Raw genomic sequence first — 19,323 nt, 5'->3', positions numbered from 1 at the left:
TTATTGAAAACACAGAAAAATTGTTGCAGCGCAGTGGAAAGACCTTTGCAAAGCTGCACTGATCACCTTTATGTTGCTTATTGCTATATTTTTGTGTTTAACTGGTACTATTGAGGTGCCACTAATGCATGCCCTTTGAGTGTTACCAAGATTAAAAAGGATGAAATAATGAAGTAATACTTATTCAAAATGAGCCACATTAAGCAGCATACTTTGCATTGTCGTGCCACATGATTTACTCAACCCTGCCACCTAATCTGGCTCTCTCCTGTCGCATTATTCCAATGCCCCTGATCTTTAATAAAGGGCTGCATTGTGTCAAAACTGTTGTGCACCTGTTGTGATTTCTTGCTTTGCAACTTTAAACGTGCTCAGTGCTTTAAATAGGCCGGTACTCACCAGTACTTAGTACCAGCACTTCTAAATTTTCTACGTTTGAGTACCGGAACTTCTCCTTGCCCAAAGAGAGTACCAGTACTCATGGGGCAGCAATTCAAATTCTGACATTTGTCATTTAAAAAAAAGAAGCACGACAGAGAAGGCGAGTCGGCTGTTTTGTTTAAGCACTCTGATAATCGAGTGCTAATCTACCCTTTCAAGGCGCTTATTGAGCAGCCGCCTGTTTGCATTTATTCAGGGCTGGCAGGTAGTTTGGGAGGGGCTGGAGTCACGCTGCCATCATTGACACAGGGTGCACCCAGGCTCCTTAGAATCAATAGCACAGTAGGTGTCTGTGCAGGGCTTTTTAACAGCCATGTCTCATGACTTGGCGTCAAAGAAGGCTTCCTGCTGGCATTGCAGAGTTAGGCAGCAGTTCTTTGCAGCCAGGCTGAGGAACGAAGGTGGAGATAGTGACACAGAAGCATAGTGGGAATCAAGGTTAATAACGTGGATGTCCGTGAACGTGAGCATTTTCTGAAACACGTATTGAATGTCCTGTCTGCGCACACCAGTGCTTCTATGTAACTGCATGTGTGTCTTGCATGAGTGCGGTTGTCAGATGCTCCGTCCATCACCACCCCCTTTTGTACCGCTTTTGGCCGCCATAAGTGTGGCAGGGTACGCTCAGACGTGAGTCCCTTGCTCACTTTGCCACTGGATTCAAGCAAGCCGGGCTGAAGACGGCTGGAATACCAGAAACCGGTCCTCGGAAGCTTGTTTCCGGTCCAGGGAAGACATGGCTTGGCAGTTCGGGCTGGACTGTTCCCATGAGGCACAGGGTCAGACTGATTTACATATACCCATGTCTGAACTGGGGTGGCAGAGTGGGCTAAAGAACGGTGATGGATTAAACCCAGATCTTTTGACTGGGTGTGAGTGTTTGATTGATTCAGATGCTCCGTCCATCACCACCTCCTTTTGTACCGCTTTTGGCCGCCATAAGTGTGGCAGGGTATGCTCAAACGTAAGTCCCTTGCTCACTTTGCCACTGGATTCAAGCAAGCCGGGCTGAAGACGGCTGGAATGCCAGAAACCGGTCCTCGGAAGCTTGTTTCCGGTCCAGGGAAGATATGGCTTGGCAGTTCGGGCTGGACTGTTCCCATGAGGCGCAGGGTCAGACTGATTTGCATTGAAGCCATGTCTAAACTGGGGTGGCAGAGTGGGCTAAAGAACGTGATGGATTAAACCCAGATTTTTTGACTGGGTGTGAGTGTTTGATTGATTCAGATGCTCCGTCCATCACCAACACCTTTTGTACCGCTTTTGGCCGCCATAAGTGTGGCAGGGTATGCTCAGACGTGAGTCCCTTGCTCACTTTGCCACTGGATTCAAGCAAGCCGGGCTGAAGACGGCTGGAATGCCAGGAACCGGTCCTCGGAAGCTTGTTTCCGGTCCAGGGAAGACATGGTGATGGATTAAACCCAGATCTTTTGACTGGGTGTGAGTGTTTGATTGATTCAGATGCTCCGTCCATCACCACCCCCTATTGTACCGCTTTTGGCCGCCATAAGTGTGGCAGGGTTTGCTCAAATTAAATGTGTGCCCCTGGCCGGGTCCCATAGCACTGCCCGTAGCTCCGCCCCTGTAGCCCCGCCCCCAAACCCCACCCCACATACAAAAACATGCATCTACATTTATCCGTGTGTGTGTGGGGGGGCAGGAATGGGGGAGCGGTGCGCACATGCTCGTGCGTGCGCACGGTCACGCACAACTGTGTATTTGAAACGTCGATTAGCCCAGGCAAAGCAACCTCGTTCCCCCATTGTTTTGACGGGGCATGCAGGTCTCCCATTCCAAAGTGGTCGTCCTGGGAGAAAGAGCATAAAATTATATTCACTTCCTTGGTGGTCTCCTGCTGTGCACGGGTGATACTTGTTGGGCTGATGGATACTCTCCACCTTGCCTGGAGCATGACCCCTGGTATATATGAAAACGTATTCCTGGCAATATATGGGCACCTTGTTCAGTATTACAGAGATATCCCGTGGACTCTATGCTATTGCTGATCTGTACCGTAAATGGCACCAGGTGCCTCAGCAAAGGCCACGTCATGCGGCCATGCGCCTTAAAGCCTGGAACGACAGGTCGCTACGCTATATATCAGGGACGCTTCTTCTTTCCGAGAGGTCCACAAGAGGCTGAAGGCTGGCCCTTCGAGTAGGCCCTTTCCCCAGCCCTAGGCTGTGCTGACATTGCAAGTGCTGCAGCGACAGAAGACCTTTGTTAGGGCGCTTTAACATTACGTGACATGGCATAACATGACGACGTAACACCGCTTTTTGCAAAAGGACGTTGGAAATTATAAGAAACTTTTTGCATACAAAAGACTAAGGCTAGAGATGTGCGGGAGAAGTGTCCAATACTGCCACTGGGTGGCATGGACATTGTTAACCTATGACCAGCACACAGTAATATGAGAGAGCCTTTTGTGGGTTAAATTTTGAACTGTAGTAAATTGAACGTATTCTTAATTCATTAATACACACGATTGAAACTTCGTATTGTTCCAATGATGCGCCTGCATGGCTAACACTTTATAGCGCAAATATAAGGTATCCGATTGAAAACTCACAATAATAATGACGCAGGCTGTAAAAAAAAGTTTACAAAAAAAGAAATGTGAGAAGACAGATCTCATTTCCCCCAGTAAACAGCAGAAGCATAATAACTGTGAGATTTCATGCAAGCAGGTTTTTTTACAATTAATTTTCGAGTCAGAAATTGATAACATGTGCAAATCGCGCCACCTAAAGTAAATACGCAGAACTGCAGAAAGAAGAACGTGACGTTCACCATCAGCGTGCGTTATCTTATGGTGTTAGAATGATGTTGTTATGCTTTTTCCCCAAATCCTTGCAGTTTCAGAATGAATCAAGCACTATCAACGGTGAGAGTGCTGACGTTCACTATACCCAGGACACTGGGTGCCCAGTCCGCGATAGAAAGTTTGACCTGGCTGGCAAGTCCTGGTGACTCCGTTAGTAGACGTGGATTATGTTAAAAGTTAGCTCAAATACGTTGTTTATGGTAAAGTCTATTTTTTGTAGACACAGAATTTCAATAAAATCTCAAGATAGATAAATATATTTATAGGAAAAACAAAGGTCAAACAATAAAACACATACACAATGTACTAGTATTTCAATGGAACTACACTGGTTGAACAAAGGTTTCTAGATATAAACTTTATAAAGTATTCACAATCACTAGTTTAATGAAAGCACTGGAACAATCCTGGAAAACAGGAAACACAAAAGCAACATAATTCTCCCACTGTTAAAGTGGTACAATGGTTCACAATGTTCACAAACATGTAATGTTTTCGAACGCTACATCATTGGGAATAACACATTGTAAAATGGAGTATATTTTTCTTCTCATTAATACCTGTTACTTTGATATCGGTTCTCGAACCTAAATGTTTGAATGATTAGAAATACCGAAAACAGCTCAAACAAAAGCAACACAGTGATAAATAAATAAATAACATTAGAGTAAGCCTCTGAGAGGCGACATGGCCGCTGAAAGATGCCTGTGTGTAGATAAAACTATCACCTGGTTTACGATGAAGAGGAGTTCATCCCTTAAAATAGCAATATCGTCTGGCCCTGGGAGCCCTAGAGTTCCAGGTTGGTGGCTCCACACCTAGAAAAACGGACAGACACAAGTGATGAGGGGTGGGCAGACCACATTCTAACCCAAGAACATGCTGTGGAAGTCAACGAGACATCGAAGGCAAACACTGGACCACTGAGGATGCTCGCACACCCCCTTGTTGCAGGCCAATCAGGTGTAGGACCTCAAAGGACAGCAAAAACAATAAAACCTTTATGGTGGAGGCAGTGTGCTAGCCAGGCAGAGTGAATATGTAATGTAATGTAATGATGCCTTGTAAAGCGCACGAATCAACCCACATGGGGTATCTCTGCGCTGTAGACCGCTGGGGAACCCGTCCTGGCTTTCCCTGTGAGATGGACCCTACTGGGTATCTCCAGGGTGAAACCAGGCATCCCGGCATATGTGGGGGGCCGTTGTGGAGATGAGGCAAGCTAATGCCCAGAGTTGCCGAGTGTGATCACTGGTTAGAGTAGGCATGAGGCGAGAATTATTGAGTCCGCTGACCCTGGCCCACGACCCTGCCGCGTCGGGAATTGAACCCTGGTCCCGTGCTGACCTCTGCTTCCGGGTCTGCCGCCTCTAACCAGTGAGCCACCCCACTCCACAATAACTCAGCTCCCCAGCACATGTGGCAGTAGATCTTGATGCAGCCTCCACTGTTCTCTGATAATGGTGAAAGAAAGTTTCTAGGCACTTGGTCTGAATTTATGGAATCCTTTGGGCTTCAACATAGGTAAGGTCAGCAGCAGTAGAGGACAGCATAATTTTCAGCTTGTTTTTTTCATTTTCAGCACTGCACACAATGTACTGGTGAAGGTAACTTGTGTTTGTTTGTACCTGCATGCTGGTCAGCTGCTCGCGGGATAGTCGGGGAGCCGTGGAACACTCTGCTTCTATTTGAGGAGCCCCTGAGCCTCACTGGGTCTCCCGCTGCTGCCGCTGGTGCCGGTACTAAGGTAGCCACATGCTGGTGGGACTCGGTGTCCCAGAGTGCAACGCCGGCAATTACCCGCAGCAGCTGAGGGCGGAGGCGTTCTCATCACGCTACAAAGTGCTGCCTCGGACCCGCTACGCGGGATGCGCCGTGCCAAGCCCGGGCCAAGGGCGGGCCCGTCTGAGCCTGTCCGAGACTGATCGAGGCTGGGCTGGGCCCAACCCTCTTGGTCTCTCTTCGGATATACTTTTTTGCTCACCCATTTTTTACTGAGATAATTGTTACGAGACAGCAAGTTGGGGGTCCTAAATCTGCAAATCCCAAAGCTGGTGGAGCCTTAAGTATCCAGCGTTTTGCCGTACTATAGAAGCTAACAACACTACAAATTATTGACGAGGACTGGTGAGGCCTGGATTTTGAGCAGCCGTGGACAAATGCTCCCCCTGTCAACCAGGCCAACCACTAGGCAGAAAGCTCATTTGCCAACTCCCACTGCTCAACCGACTGCAATTGACAAAATGCTTCAGCGGGCCATAAGAGCAGTATCTAGCGAAATTGAGCGTACCAAGAGATGTCTCTCTCTGACACCAATCCTTCCCCATAGTTCATCACCCATGGAGCCAGAGACTTCGCATCTATCCCAAACACCAAATGTGCTCCTAATACCGGAGTCTCCGTTCTCACAAGAAATCATAGCCCCTGGTAACACCACTAAGATCACTGTGGGAGATGGGGCGAAAAAGAAGGGTGGGAAATGAAAACAAATAACACACAAGAGAGGAAGGCAGGTGAAACAAACCCCCGGGATGTTACTTACACTGGCTACCTCTCCACAAGAGAATTCTATTTAAGATTCTAATCATCGCCTTCAGATCCTTCAACAAATCCGGGCCAAAATACCTCCTCAAACGTTTTCCCCACTACATCCCCAGGCGATCTCTCCGTTCGGCACAGGACAACCTCATCCTGCCTGCAAAATACAATCTGAAGACGAAAGGAGGTAAAACCGTTAGCCACCTAGCCACCAAGGCATGGAACAATTTGCCCAAACACCTTAGGCAAATAACACAAGAAAAACCATTTAGAAAGGCTCTGAAGACCTGGATCTTCAGCCTTCCCGACGATCTCACTAAAGCAGCCATCTAATCCCGCTCTGTTCCCAGACCGGCCCTCAAGAACACTCAGCGCCAAGATGCTCCCTCCGGAGCGAACGCCGCGCTTTACAAATACCCCCACAAATACAAATACAAATACTAAATCAGCCTCCAGGGGGACAAGTCACTGATGAGTGTTGGCAGAAACTTCGGACCCCCCAACGTGGGTAACTCACTTGCTAATGGAACTTAAAGCACACCTTGCCCTGTCTATAAAATATGAACTCAATGCTGTAACAAGACAAATTGACAATTTATCAACATTGTTGGACTCGGGGGGGGGGGGGGGGGGGAGCAAAGGTGATGCTATTTTTAACACAATCAAACCCATTAAATCTTCAAATTCAAAGATGGCTTTGCAACTAAACCAGCCAATCCCACCTGCTCCTAATGTACTACCCCACTCTGTAGGGCACAAACCATTTGTGCAAAATAATACACCCACAGTGATTAAACCACCAGCCCCACAAAACCAGGACCTAGTCAATCCCCAACAGAGGCCTTTCCATCACATGGACACTGCACATGACAGTAGGCATACAGTAACAACAGCAGGCCCATTAAATAAACACCCAATACAAAGTAACCATGAGGTTGACACCAGGATTACATTACACCCTAAAGCTAGGGAAACAAAATCCTTACTCCCCTGTATAGATCTGTCCCCAACCTCTATTCCCTATGTTGTTATTTTAGCTGGTGTACCAGAGCTTGATATTGGCCGAGGGGAGACACACTCTGAACTTAAAAATAAAACCATTTTTGGTTGAATAAATATAGGCCTCTTCCCTATCAAGAACACAGCGAAATTCTATTTACATGCAGGCGTTAGCTGGCTGGGGTGGAGATGTAAGGATATTCCGGGGGACTGTGTCGTGATTAATTTTAGAGATACCCGGATGGTCCAACACACCCTGGACTGGGGCCATCAAGGGAGTTAGGGGCTATTCTGTCTTTGACTTTGGGATATTTCTACCCCTCTAGGTCCATGCATGACAAAGAGGGAATTGTGTACAAGAACCGGGGACTAAGAGACTAGAACTGTGCCACATCAAACATGGGCTGGGAACGCCAAAAAAAAATGGCGTATGACATCCCTACTAATAACAGATTTAGTTCCCTGGACCTGGTAGACTGACTAAATCCCAATAGCAAAAGGCCTATTAATATTATAAAATGAGGATAAACAGGGAAACATACAGCAAGTTGAGTCCCAAATGAATGAAGAGATGAAAGAGGGAAATAAAGCCCCTGATAAAACCCGTGAGACTACCGCCTCAACCCGCATTCCCAGCCCCTTGAGTAAGACCCGCTGGGCTGACAAATGTAGTCCGGGGGAGGGCCAAGGGAATTATGATAAGGAGAGGCAGCAAGTTCCACTGCAGGAAAGTCATACCCCCCAGACCTTGCCCGTTATCACAGGGGAACCACAGAACACACAGATTTTATCCTGGAATATAGCAGGGCTTAGCTCAAAATTGGACGTCCCAGATTGGGGAGAATTTACAGATAAGCATGAGCTATGCCTGTTCCAGGAAACATGGTCAAGGACAGAACTACACAGAGTGGGCTACGCCACATATAACATCCCAGCCGTCCAGGGGGCTAGAGGGAGACCATTGGGGGGCTTATGCACTTGGGTCAGCGTACATTTGGGATGAAATGTTAAAATGCTAGAGACTTCACCTCCTGACATCCTGTGCATTCTTCTTTCTTTTTATAACTCCCTGAAGATTGTAATAATTAATGTTTATTCTCGACCAGTGAACCAGGGGCACACCTCCCAGACACTTGACGGCCTCGTCATATTTCTCCACACTCTACCAGAGAATTGACACATAATAATTGGTTGGAGATTTTAACTGTCAATTCGCGCCCCTTAATGGCATCATTACACCTTTCACAAGTGAGGAAGACTCAGTGTGGGTGATCCCAGAAACTAAAATCCAGCCAACAAGGGCGTGGACTCCCCTAGTCTTACAGATGAACTCAGCTATACTTAGCCATTCACTAAGGGCTGTACTGACCGATTCCCCTCTGATAGTCCGGGGAATTTTGCTTTTAATAAGCCGGGTCAGGCATCCATAATTGATCACATCCTGGTAGATGTCCAACTATGGCACAAGACTAGAGATTTTAGGGTCAATTCCCGACATGAAAGTGACCACAACCCGCTGGCCCTAGAAATAGCCCTCCCCGTGCCCAAGGGCCATCAAAGTACATCCCCACACCCCACCCCAAATCTAGTATCAGCTGAAGGAGGTAGGAGGGTACGTTGGGCGGTCTTCAAACAGTCAACGGAAAAAGTGGCTACTCTGTATCAACAAATTACCCCCTTTTTAGAAACTGCTTTCCAACTGTCTGCAAATAGTTGGGGCTCGGCATCGCAATTGGTGATGAAAAAAACCCACCAGGACCTGCTCTCCACATTGGCACTTTTTTTCACAATAGCGATAAGACCTGGCAGAATCATAAACCCAAGCATCCATGGTACAATAAATCATGCAAAGAAGCCAAGCAGGCCCTATTAGCTTGTATTAAAAAGAATGATAAACCACAAACAAAATAAGCCAGGGCCAATACCAAAATATCACAGCTGGAGCAAAAACCAATTGGGAAATAGACAAATGGGAAGCTACTAAAATAGCCCTAGATAACCATGATATGCGAGGTTTTTGGAAGTTAGTTAAGACACCACAAAATTTGAAAGCTCCTCCCTTCACAATGAAGGAAATTTAAGTGGCCTTGGGCAACTTACTCCCAGCCAAGGCACCTGGGTTAGATAGGACCCCTGGTGACCTATTTCGATCTGAACTAGCAGTTTGGGTACCATATTTATGGTGATTATTCAATGCCATCCTACAAGGCATTCTAAGAACAAAAGGGGATAGGTCCATAAACACGTGGTGGGGGCTAGACCCTTTATAGAATATATAACACAAATTGCCCGAACCACAAAATCTCTACAAGCTTATTAGGAGGGAAAAGATCAATTTATTGTGATCCCCCTCGACATCCTACTTAGTGTCAATGTTTATTATCTTTTTCAAGTTATACCAAACTATATGACAGAAAAAAACAATACATTAAATATTTACACACCTATATATACTTTGTACATACATAAAAAACAGATTCTTTACACAGTACAAAAAGAACATTTCTTGCATCAAACATTACAAAAAACTAAGAATACATCATAAACAACATTAGAACAAACATTACAATCATAAAATGAGAAAAATAGGAAAAACCAATCAAGGGGGAATTATAAGCAAGTGAATGGCTCTTAAACAAATCAATACTGGACCAGCCGGTCCTAGTATCGTAGAGATGACATTTTATTCCACCCTATGAAAGTGCCGACGCGTTTCGAGATCAGGCACAGTGTCGCTGATCTCTCATCAGGGCTGTTTTATTCTTTGTATCTGTAAGATGCAAAGAAAATATTTTACTGATCACTCTCAAAACCGAACTTCTTTTAAGGCAATGGACTGAGAAAGAAAATTGCTTGTGAGAAGTTGGCCTGATATATGATGTTTCCAATTCTGGAACCACCTTGTATCAGTCCAAACAATCCCTTATGGTGTCTGGTTGTAAGTCAACCTTATAGACAAGCTATCCTAGGGGTAGCATGGACTAAGCAGCCTAAAAGGCTAAACTCAAGAGGTCGTGTTAAGCGAGCTTTTTTACCAATCACAATCCTGTAATATCAAATGAAAGGACACCACACAAGTATATATTATATAAATATATGTGTTTATTACTAAAACAATCCCCAGTACTCTTTATGAGCAAAGGGGCACAAGCGTTAAATCAAAAGCACAGTATAACATATGAAAGTTGCACAATTATGGATGAGGGCAGGTGGCCACTCAAACCATATATTAAGAAAGTGGTATAAGAGATACCAATCGAACAGTGGTTAGGCCTAGGGCCTAGGGAATCGCTGGGAGCAGTTGGGACTAGCAATGCTGAAGTCGGGAAAAGCCCGCGGGATTCGGGTGCAGCGCTTAAAGCACACGCATGCACCAATGCAAAGTCAATGGTGCATAAAAGTTATAGAGTTACTGTTTAAGGAGACTTCCGCTTAACCTAGAAGGATAAAACTTTAGACACAGACCCTAGAGGTGTGTACCAGTGTGGGAACACCGGCGTTGCTGAGTTACCTCACCCACAGGAAGCGGGTGCATAGGGTCGAAGTGGCGTCGGGTTTCGTCACGCAGGTTGTTGGTGCTTGAAGCTGAAGATGCTGCAGGCGATGTGAAGTAGAAGTGTCCGGTGTGATCCAAGGGTGGATCAGAGTCGTAAAGTACCTGAAAGCAGAGGGGACAGAGTCTGAGTCACTCAACAGTGACCAGGGTGGAACCAGGACGGAACCAGGCAATGCCGGGCGCAATCAGGTAGTTGTCAAGGAGCTTCTCTCCGTTGCCATGTGGGCTCAGGGGCATCTGCAACGTCCAGGAGCGTGTCACAAGCTGCCCACGAAGGCTTTCACCGTCGGCGCTGTCGGCTTCAAGATCGGAGCGGGAACTGCAACAAAGCAGACGTCGAGGTGCTGGATGGTGCCTGTTTGCACAGGGTGGTCACTCCTTGACCACAAGGGAGATTCTTCAGTCTTCTACGTCGAGTAGGCTGTCGAAGGGTCCAGAGTTTCGTTTCAAATGTTTCATCAGGATAATCTGAGTGCGTTGGCACTGCTCCCATTTTTATACCAATCTAGGGGGCTGGATTACCTGCTAGGTCCCCTCCTATGGGTGGGACCCAGGAAGGGGGTGGATACACCCCTTTCCCTTTGATCCAGGCCGCAGTGGGACTGGGGATGGTGTGCCCCAGAACCGGTTTGGACAGATTATGCAAGGGGAAGCCTTGTGCTCCCCAGGCAGTGTCTGTTTTCTTTCAAACCTCCCTGCTACAATCCACTATCTCCTGTCTGGGGTGGTGTAACACCTCCCTGCGACAGGAAAGCCTTTGTCCTGGCCTCCTCTGCTGAGTTTCGGTCAGCAGCAGTAGGTCAGACTTGTGTCTGTGGCAGAGGCATCCATTTTGTGGATCTGAGGCTCTTTTAAAATCGCGTTTCAGCAAAGTAACATGTCTTCTCCCTCTAGAGGGGTGGAATGCTATCCCCGTTGACAGGCCTGTCGAGGGGATAGTATTCCAAATCGTATGACACCTTACACGACATGTTTTGATAAAGCCAAACCAAAGTTGCTATATAACCTCGAGGATTATAATGCACTTAATAGTATATGGTATGGCATTATCCCGGAACAGCTTAGGGAGTTGTTCCCGACAGCTGCAGACAGGCTCAGCTCATGCTAGAGCACCATCTCACATTAAACCACGCACTCTGCCTCCAGGATTGATAAGGCCTTCCATAGGAGTGGCTCACAGGTTTATATGTGTCCAGATATAGGTTTAGATATAGGGATACTATATCTAAGCAAGGGGTGATTACACCCACTTGCCCCAGCTGAGTGATCAGCCAGTTGTGTCAATTTTGGATAGCCAGCCAGGGGTGGCAAAAGACATGCTGCAGCCCCTGGTAGGCCTTGGATGCACCTATGCCCTGGGCACCTATAGTGCTCTGTACAGGGGCTAATAAGGTGACCCAAGACAATTTAGTTATGCACCTAGGGTACATGGAATCCATTTTACAGAGAGAGCAGATAGCCTGGGGCCCTGATTAGCAGGGAACTAGGCCAACTAAGTCGAAAACCAGCTAAACACAAGGCAAAAAATCTGGGGTAACCATAGTCAGGTATCCACCTTCCTACACAACCCCCCCCCCCCCCAAACGAAAGGAGATAAGGGTATCCTTGGCCAGGTAAGCCTATATTGCCTGAGTGGCCATATAAGGAAGTACCTGCACTAGCATGGGTACCCCCTGTCTCATGGTCCACTAAGCAGTCCCTCACCCTTGGGGTATTAGAGGGTCTCCACCATAGGGAATCACTACCTTGGGTGTGTTTATGCAAAGTTAAAGGCTGGTTTTGATATGGGGTATTGAAGTGAGATTCCACTAATTTAGGGCTCAGCTTCCTCCAATTATCTTCCACCATGTGTGCCTTTCTTTCTTCAACTGAGTTGCACTGTGCTCTCAGGGTCAACCTCTGGCTACCTAATGCTGGAGGCTGGGTCCCTTGTTTTGGCTTACTGGAGGGACAGTTCAGGTTTGGGCCCTTTGGGTCCCAGGTTTGGCTGTGCCCAACAGAATCCATCTGTGGGAGGTCCCTAACTACTTTTAAGGGGGCTCCCTCAGGAGTTTTTTAAGTTTTCACCTTAGTTGGGCTACTAGTTTTGGTGCCCCTAATCTGTTGGTGGGGGTGCTTTATTTGACAGGGGCCCTGTGGGGTCTCACTGTCTTTTTTGTCCTCTGCAGCCCTGGTCTGAGTAAGGCAAGGCAGAGAGGGGCAGGCTACCTGCTCCAGACTGGGTCCCGCCTGAGAAGGGTCCACTGCCATCAGGGGCTCTGTCAGGCCAGGCCTAACATCCTCTGGGTCAGTTCCTTCATCAGGGGTAAGATCAGTTCCCTGAGGAGGCTGATCCTGTCCTAATGTCTGGTGAGGGGGAGATTTATCTTCCTCCTCCATGCTCTCTGTTTGCGTGGAGTGATCCATCATTTCAGGCTTCACAACACAGGTATCTGTTTGAGTTTGGGCTGTGGCCATCACAGTCCCACCAACCTTTTCAGGAGGAGACTCAGTTTGGGGGTGAGCTGTTATCATAACAGCTCTATTCTTTTCAGGAAGGGAGTTAGCTAAAGATGGGGCTGAGTTGCTCAGCCCTACCAACCTTTTCAGGAAGGACATCTTGGATTGGGGCTGTAGCCATTAAAGCCCCACTAACCTTTCCAGTGGCCTTTACCATTTTGGAATGGATTTCCTGTTCAACCTCAGCCCAGGCTGAGATTTCCAAATCATTTCCTAGTAGACAGTCTACAGGCAAGTTTGATGACACTGCCACTCTCTTTGGGCCAGTGACACCTCCCCAGTTGAGACTTACTACTGCCATGGGATGATTGGTTTGTATTCCATCAATGTTTGTTACCTGGTATGTGGCACCAGGTAAAAGTTGCTTAGAGGGGACTATACAGTCAGCCACCATGGTGATGCTAGCCCCTGTGTCTCTAAAGGCTTCAACTTTCAAACTATTGATGATGGGTTCTTGTCTATATTTGCTCAAGGTATTTGGGCAATCAGAGAAGTTGGCAAACCCCATGCCAGTCTCACAAACAAGATCATTTGGGGATGGGGACCTGGTTAGGCCAGGGTCCACCTGTGCTCCAAAAGTAAACTCACCCAGATTCCTTGGTGTGCTCCCACTTCCTGGGGGATTACTGCTGACAGTAACAGGAGGTGTTGAAGTTGGCTTTGGAGGTATATTTTCTTTATTGCCATTCTTTGGACAACAGCTGTCTGATTTCCAATGGCCAGTCTGTTTACAGACATGACAGTATGGCTTTTTCTGGGTAGATGAAGTGTCTTGGGACCCACCCCGACCCTTGGAGTTTTGGGGCCCTGGGGAAGTCTTTTCTTTACTTTTATCCCCACCCTTATCATGAGGCTTGGTAGACTCCTTCTTCTGGTTACTGTCCTGATTCTTAGGCCTAATCCTGGTTCTGACCCATTTATCTGCCCTCCTTCCCAATTCTTGGGGAGAGGTCAAATCTGAGTCCACCAGGTACTGGTGTAAGAGCTGGTTCTGACAATTACTTAGGATCTGCTCCCTCATAATCAAATTATACAATCCTGTAAAGTCATGTACTCTGCTGCCATGTAGCAAACCCTCCAGAGCCTTAATAGCACAATCTACAAAATCAGTCCAGTCCTGTGTCTGTGTCTTCTGGGTATCTCTGAACCTTAACCTGTATTGTTCAGTGGTTAAGCCAAACCCATCTATTAGAGCACTCTTCGGGACTTTGTCGTTTTTAGCATCCTCGTGTCTGACAGTGAGGAGCTTATCTCTCCCTTTCTCTGAAAAGGAGTACCATAAGATTGCTGCCCACTGTTCCTCAGGAACCTGCTGTACCATGCAGGCTCTCTCAAGAGCAGTTATCCACTTGTGGATGTCATCCCCTTCTGTGTAGGGGGGCACAATCTTTGTCAGGTTTCTAGTATTATAGGACCTGTCTTTCTCTCTAGGAGTTATGTTGCTGCCACCAGTGGCATCTAAGCCACACCATTTTTGTTCTCTTGCTAAAGCAAGTTTAGCTTGAGCCAAGGCTACCTCTTCCCTCTCTATCTGGAGTTGGACAGCCCTCATTCTGGCCCTATGCTCTTTTCTCTGGGGAGAAGTCATTCCCCTTTGAGATTCCCTGGAGACACTAGAAATATGAGAGTCCCCTGAGGGAGATCTCACCCTTCTATTGCCTGAAGGTACTAGGTTATAGGATCTGGGGAGGTGCTGGCCCTCTCCATTCCCATGTAGGTCTAAGTTGGCCTGGTTAAGCCTGGCAACTACAAACTGGTTACCCCTCTGATTCTGAATGGACTCATCTACTTCTGAGCCTTCCTCCTTCTCTTCCTCTTTTTCTTCTTCCTCCTCTGGAGTGTTCTCATTCTCAGGGGTGTTCACTCCATCTCCTGTGTCTAAGGGAGCTGCACTCGCCTTATCTAAGTCATCCTTTTCCAGGATGGCTATCAGGGAAGGAATGGTGGGGTTGCGTACCCTTTTTAGCCCTCTTGCAATTCATAAGGCACCCAAGTCTTTATGGCTAAGTTTGTCATAACTGGAAGTTGCCTTGGTAAGGTCAACTGTCACAGGGGCAGAGCCTGAAGCTCTTCCTGTGTCAGACATGACTGCTAGTGAGGTGCAAGTGGTGCACTTACCTACAATAAGTGCTTTCCTACTGTACCTTGCTAGTGAGTTGTAGCCAGGGTGTGCTAATCCCTTTAATCTACAACTACTAAATTCAGTAGAACTTAAATATGCTAAGCTTTTGATTTATATGTACCTAAGGTACTTGATGTGATCTTTCAATTTGATAAAAAGATTGCAATGGTAAAACAACAGCAAGCTCAAATCCGCACCGCTGCACACCAATGTGAGAAGTTGGCCTGATATATGATGTTTCTAATTCTGGAACCACCTTGTATCAGTCCAAACAATCTCTTATGGTGTCTGGTTGTAAGTCAACCGTATAGACAAGCTATCCTAGGGGTAGCATGGACTAAGCAGCCTGAAAGGCTAAACTCAAGAGGTCGTGTTAAGAGAGCTGTTTTACCAATCACAATCCTGTAATATCAAATGAAAGGACACCACACAAGTATATATTATAAAAATATATGTGTTTATTACTAAAAACAATCCCCAGTACTCTTTATGAGCAAAGGGGCACAAGCGTTAAATCAAAAGCACAGTATAACATATGAAAGTTGCACAATTATGGATGAGGGCAGGTGGCCACTCAAACCATATATTAAGAAAGTGGTATAAGAGATACCAATCAAACAGTGGTTAGTCCTAGGGAATCGCTGGGAGCAGTCGGGACTAGCAATGCTGAAGTCGGGAAAAGCCCGCGGGATTCAGGTGCAGCGCTGAAAGCACACGCATGCACCAATGCAAAGTCAATGGTGCGTAAAAGTTATAGAGTTACTGTTTAAGGAGACTTCCGCTTAACCTAGAAGGATAAAACTTTAGACAAAGACCCTAGAGGTGTGTACCAGTGTGTGAACACCAGCGTTGCTGAGCTACCTCACCCACAGGAAGCGGGTGCATAGGGTTGAAGTGGCATCGGGTTTCGTCACGCAGGTTGTTGGTGCTTGAAGCTGAAGATGCTGCAGGCGATGTGAAGGAGAAGTGTCCGGTGTGATCCAAGGGTGTATCAGAGTTGTAAAGTACCTGAAAGCAGAGGGGACAGAGTCTGGGTCACTCAACAGTGACCAGGGTGGAACTAGGACGGAACCAGTGAATGTCGGGCGCAATCTGGTGGTTGTTGAGGAGCTTCTCTCTGCTGCCACGTGGGCTCTGAGGCATCTTTGACATCCAGGAGCAGGTCACGAGCTGTCCCACAAAGGCTCTCACCGTCGGCGCTGTCGGCTTCAAGATCGGAGCAAACAACACTTGGCAAGAGCAATCCACGCAGGACTGGAAGATTGCTTCTCACTCGGAACAGGAGGGTCAGAGCTGGTGCTCCTTTTCAGAGGAGCGGCTGTAAGTCTGGAGCAACCAGAATCACAAGTCGTATTTCAATTTTCGTCGGCACAGGGGCCACAAGCCAGCTGGCAAGTGACCGGGCCAACGCGTTGAGCCAAAGAAAGCAGAAGGTCCCCACGCAGCACTCGTTGAGTGTAGAGGGGTGAGCTTCAGTGCAAAAGTGGCTCAGGGCTGGGGCTTCTCAAACCCCGGTGTACAGCTTCGAGGGTCACTCGTGGGCTGCAGGGTCTGCGTCTCGTGGTCTTTTCAAGGTGGCGTGCCCCACGCTTCCGGTCGCCTCCACGGGTCTCAGCTCTGCAGGGACTGTGGATCGGGCTGTAAGAAGGCAGGCAAGCTTGATCTCGTCGATCTCTGTTGCTCGAGTTTTGGCGGGAACTGCAACAAAGCAGACGTCGAGGTGCTGGATGGTGCCTGTTTGCACAGGGTGGTCACTCCTTGACCACAAGGGAGATTCTTCAGTCTTCTACGTCGAGTAGGCTGTCGAAGGGTCCAGAGTTTCGTTTCAAATGTTTCATCAGGATAATCTGAGTGCGTTGGCACTGCTCCCATTTTTATACCAATCTAGGGGGCTGGATTACCTGCTAGGTCCCCTCCTATGGGTGGGACCCAGGAAGGGGGTGGATACACCCCTTTCCCTTTGATCCAGGCCGCAGTGGGACTGGGGCTGGTGTGCCCCAGAACGGGTTTGGCCGGATTATGCAAGGGGAAGCCTTGTGCTCCCCAGGCATTGTCTGGTTTCTTTCAAACCTCCCTGCTACAATCCACTATCTCCTGTCTGGGGTGGTGTAACACCTCCCTGCGACAGGAAAGCCTTTGTCCTGGCCTCCTCTGCTGAGTTTCGGTCAGCAGCAGGAGGTCAGACTTGTGTCTGTGGCAGAAGCATCCATTTTGTGGATCTGAGGCTCTTTTAAAAATCAACCGCGTTTCAGCAAAGTAACATGTCTTCTCCCTCTAGAGGGGTGGAATGCTATCCCCGTCGACAGGACTGTCGAGGGGATAGTATTCCAAATCGTATGACACCTTACACGACATGTTTTGATAAAGCCAAACCAAAGTTGCTATATAACCGCGAGGATTATAATGCACTTAATAGTATATGGTATGGCATTATCCCGGAACAGTTTAGGGAGTTGTGCCAGACAGCTGCAGACAGGCTCAGCTCATGCTAGAGCACCATCTCACATTAAACCACGCACTCTCCCTCCAGGATTGATAAGGCCTTCCATAGGAGTGGCTCACAGGTTTATATGTGTCCAGATATAGGTTTAGATATAGGGATACTATATTTAAGCAAGGGGTGATTACACCCACTTGCCCCAGCTGAGTGATCAGCCAGTTGTGTCAATTTTGGATAGCCAGCCAGGGGTGGCAAAAGACATGCTGCATCCCCTGGTAGGCCTTGGATGCACCTATGCCCTGGGCACCTATAGTGCTCTGTACAGGGGCAGATAAGGTGACCCAAGCCAATTTAGTTATGCACCTAGGGTACATGGAATCCATTTTACAGAGAGAGCAGATAGCCTGGGGCCCTGATTAGCAGGGAACCAGGCCAACTAAGTCGAAAACCAGCTAAACAGAAGGCAAAAAATCTGGGGTAACCATAGTCAGGTATCCACCTTCCTACATTGCTACATACCAAACTTGGTTGTAAGTAGAGCAGGGCATTAAGGTGTAAAGGATTTCAAACCAAATATTTCTAAACTTGGCCAGGCTGGACAACCTACAAGAAATTTTTAGAATTTTTTTTGCATTGGTGAATCTAACCAGCTTGTGGTTTCAATACTAAGGCGTCACCCAGTGCTACATAGAGCATACCTTGCTATTGTTGACTGCCGCCAACCGGCGTTCTTATATATAATCCACCACCATGAAGGTAGGCTCCTAAAACAATAGTGACAAATGTTTTAGTGGTGGTGCTGTTGATCGCAATGTTCGCATAGTGCATGCATTATTAAAATACCAGGAAAGGCAGGAATCGTTTCGCCTGCCTTAATGATGTATTTCTATTCCCTTTTTCATTTTTGGAAATGTGCTCTCAATTTGCCGTCCTGTGTTAGCGAAAGAACCAAAAAGCGAGTGTAAGCGCTTGTAGCCAAAAGTATGACCATTCAAACAGATTATAAGCGTGAAATAGACAGGAAACATGTCCTGGCATTTACCTGCTCGAAAATAACAGCACGCAGCTGGTGTGATCAAAGTTTTCTCACAAGAGATGGCCGCCCAAGCACTTCCTGTATTTAAAGCCCACCTCCAAAAAAGGCATGATGGGACTTGTAGTGTCCTCATAATTGTGCTACGGGAAAATTATGTTTAGTATGGGAATCGCATGTAAAATCAGGGCGTGCCTGTTACGTGGTGTCATTGTCAATGAATGGAGGCAGAAAATCTATTTTTTAACTATTTTGGTTACACGCTGGGTTTAAACTAAAAAAACTTTCTGAACACTAATGTTAAAAAGGGCCATCTCATTTAAATTTGATAAATGCTGATTTAAATAGCATTTATTCCACATGTACGGCGAGCACATTGAGGGTCATTATTGTGATCGTGTATTCCATGCACCCTTAAAAAAATAAACTTTAGTAACAGAGCATGTGGGGAGTCTGTAGGTGACGCTGCACCCATTAGTAAGATTGCATATATCTACCTGCCAGGCAGTGGCCACGCTTACTCTTTATACACCAAATGTGTTAGTGAAAAGAGGACGTAAGGCTACAGATTAAGTCCAGGGATGTCTGACAGATGACAGTCCCCTATGCTGTATGTCTATGCCAGTTATATATGGGCTATCCCAGACAAGCTATTAAGGCCTGTTTGAGTGCTATTGTATTTCAAAATGAGATAAGCCTCTTTCTGCAGTATGGCACGCTCAATATCGTGGCATTTTGTCATTGAATTCACAGTGAATAACACCGACCATTTAAATTCATGTTCATTATGGCCTTTATCACAGAAGTGCTCAACCAGCGGAGCGGTCATTATTTTTTTCTTTATGCGTGATCGATGCTGGCTGATCCT

The sequence above is a fragment of the Lissotriton vulgaris genome, chromosome 12 (assembly GCF_964263255.1).
Source record: "Lissotriton vulgaris chromosome 12, aLisVul1.2, whole genome shotgun sequence".
Classification (NCBI taxonomy): Eukaryota; Metazoa; Chordata; class Amphibia; order Caudata; family Salamandridae; genus Lissotriton; species Lissotriton vulgaris.
This window is presented reverse-complemented; position numbering follows the sequence as displayed.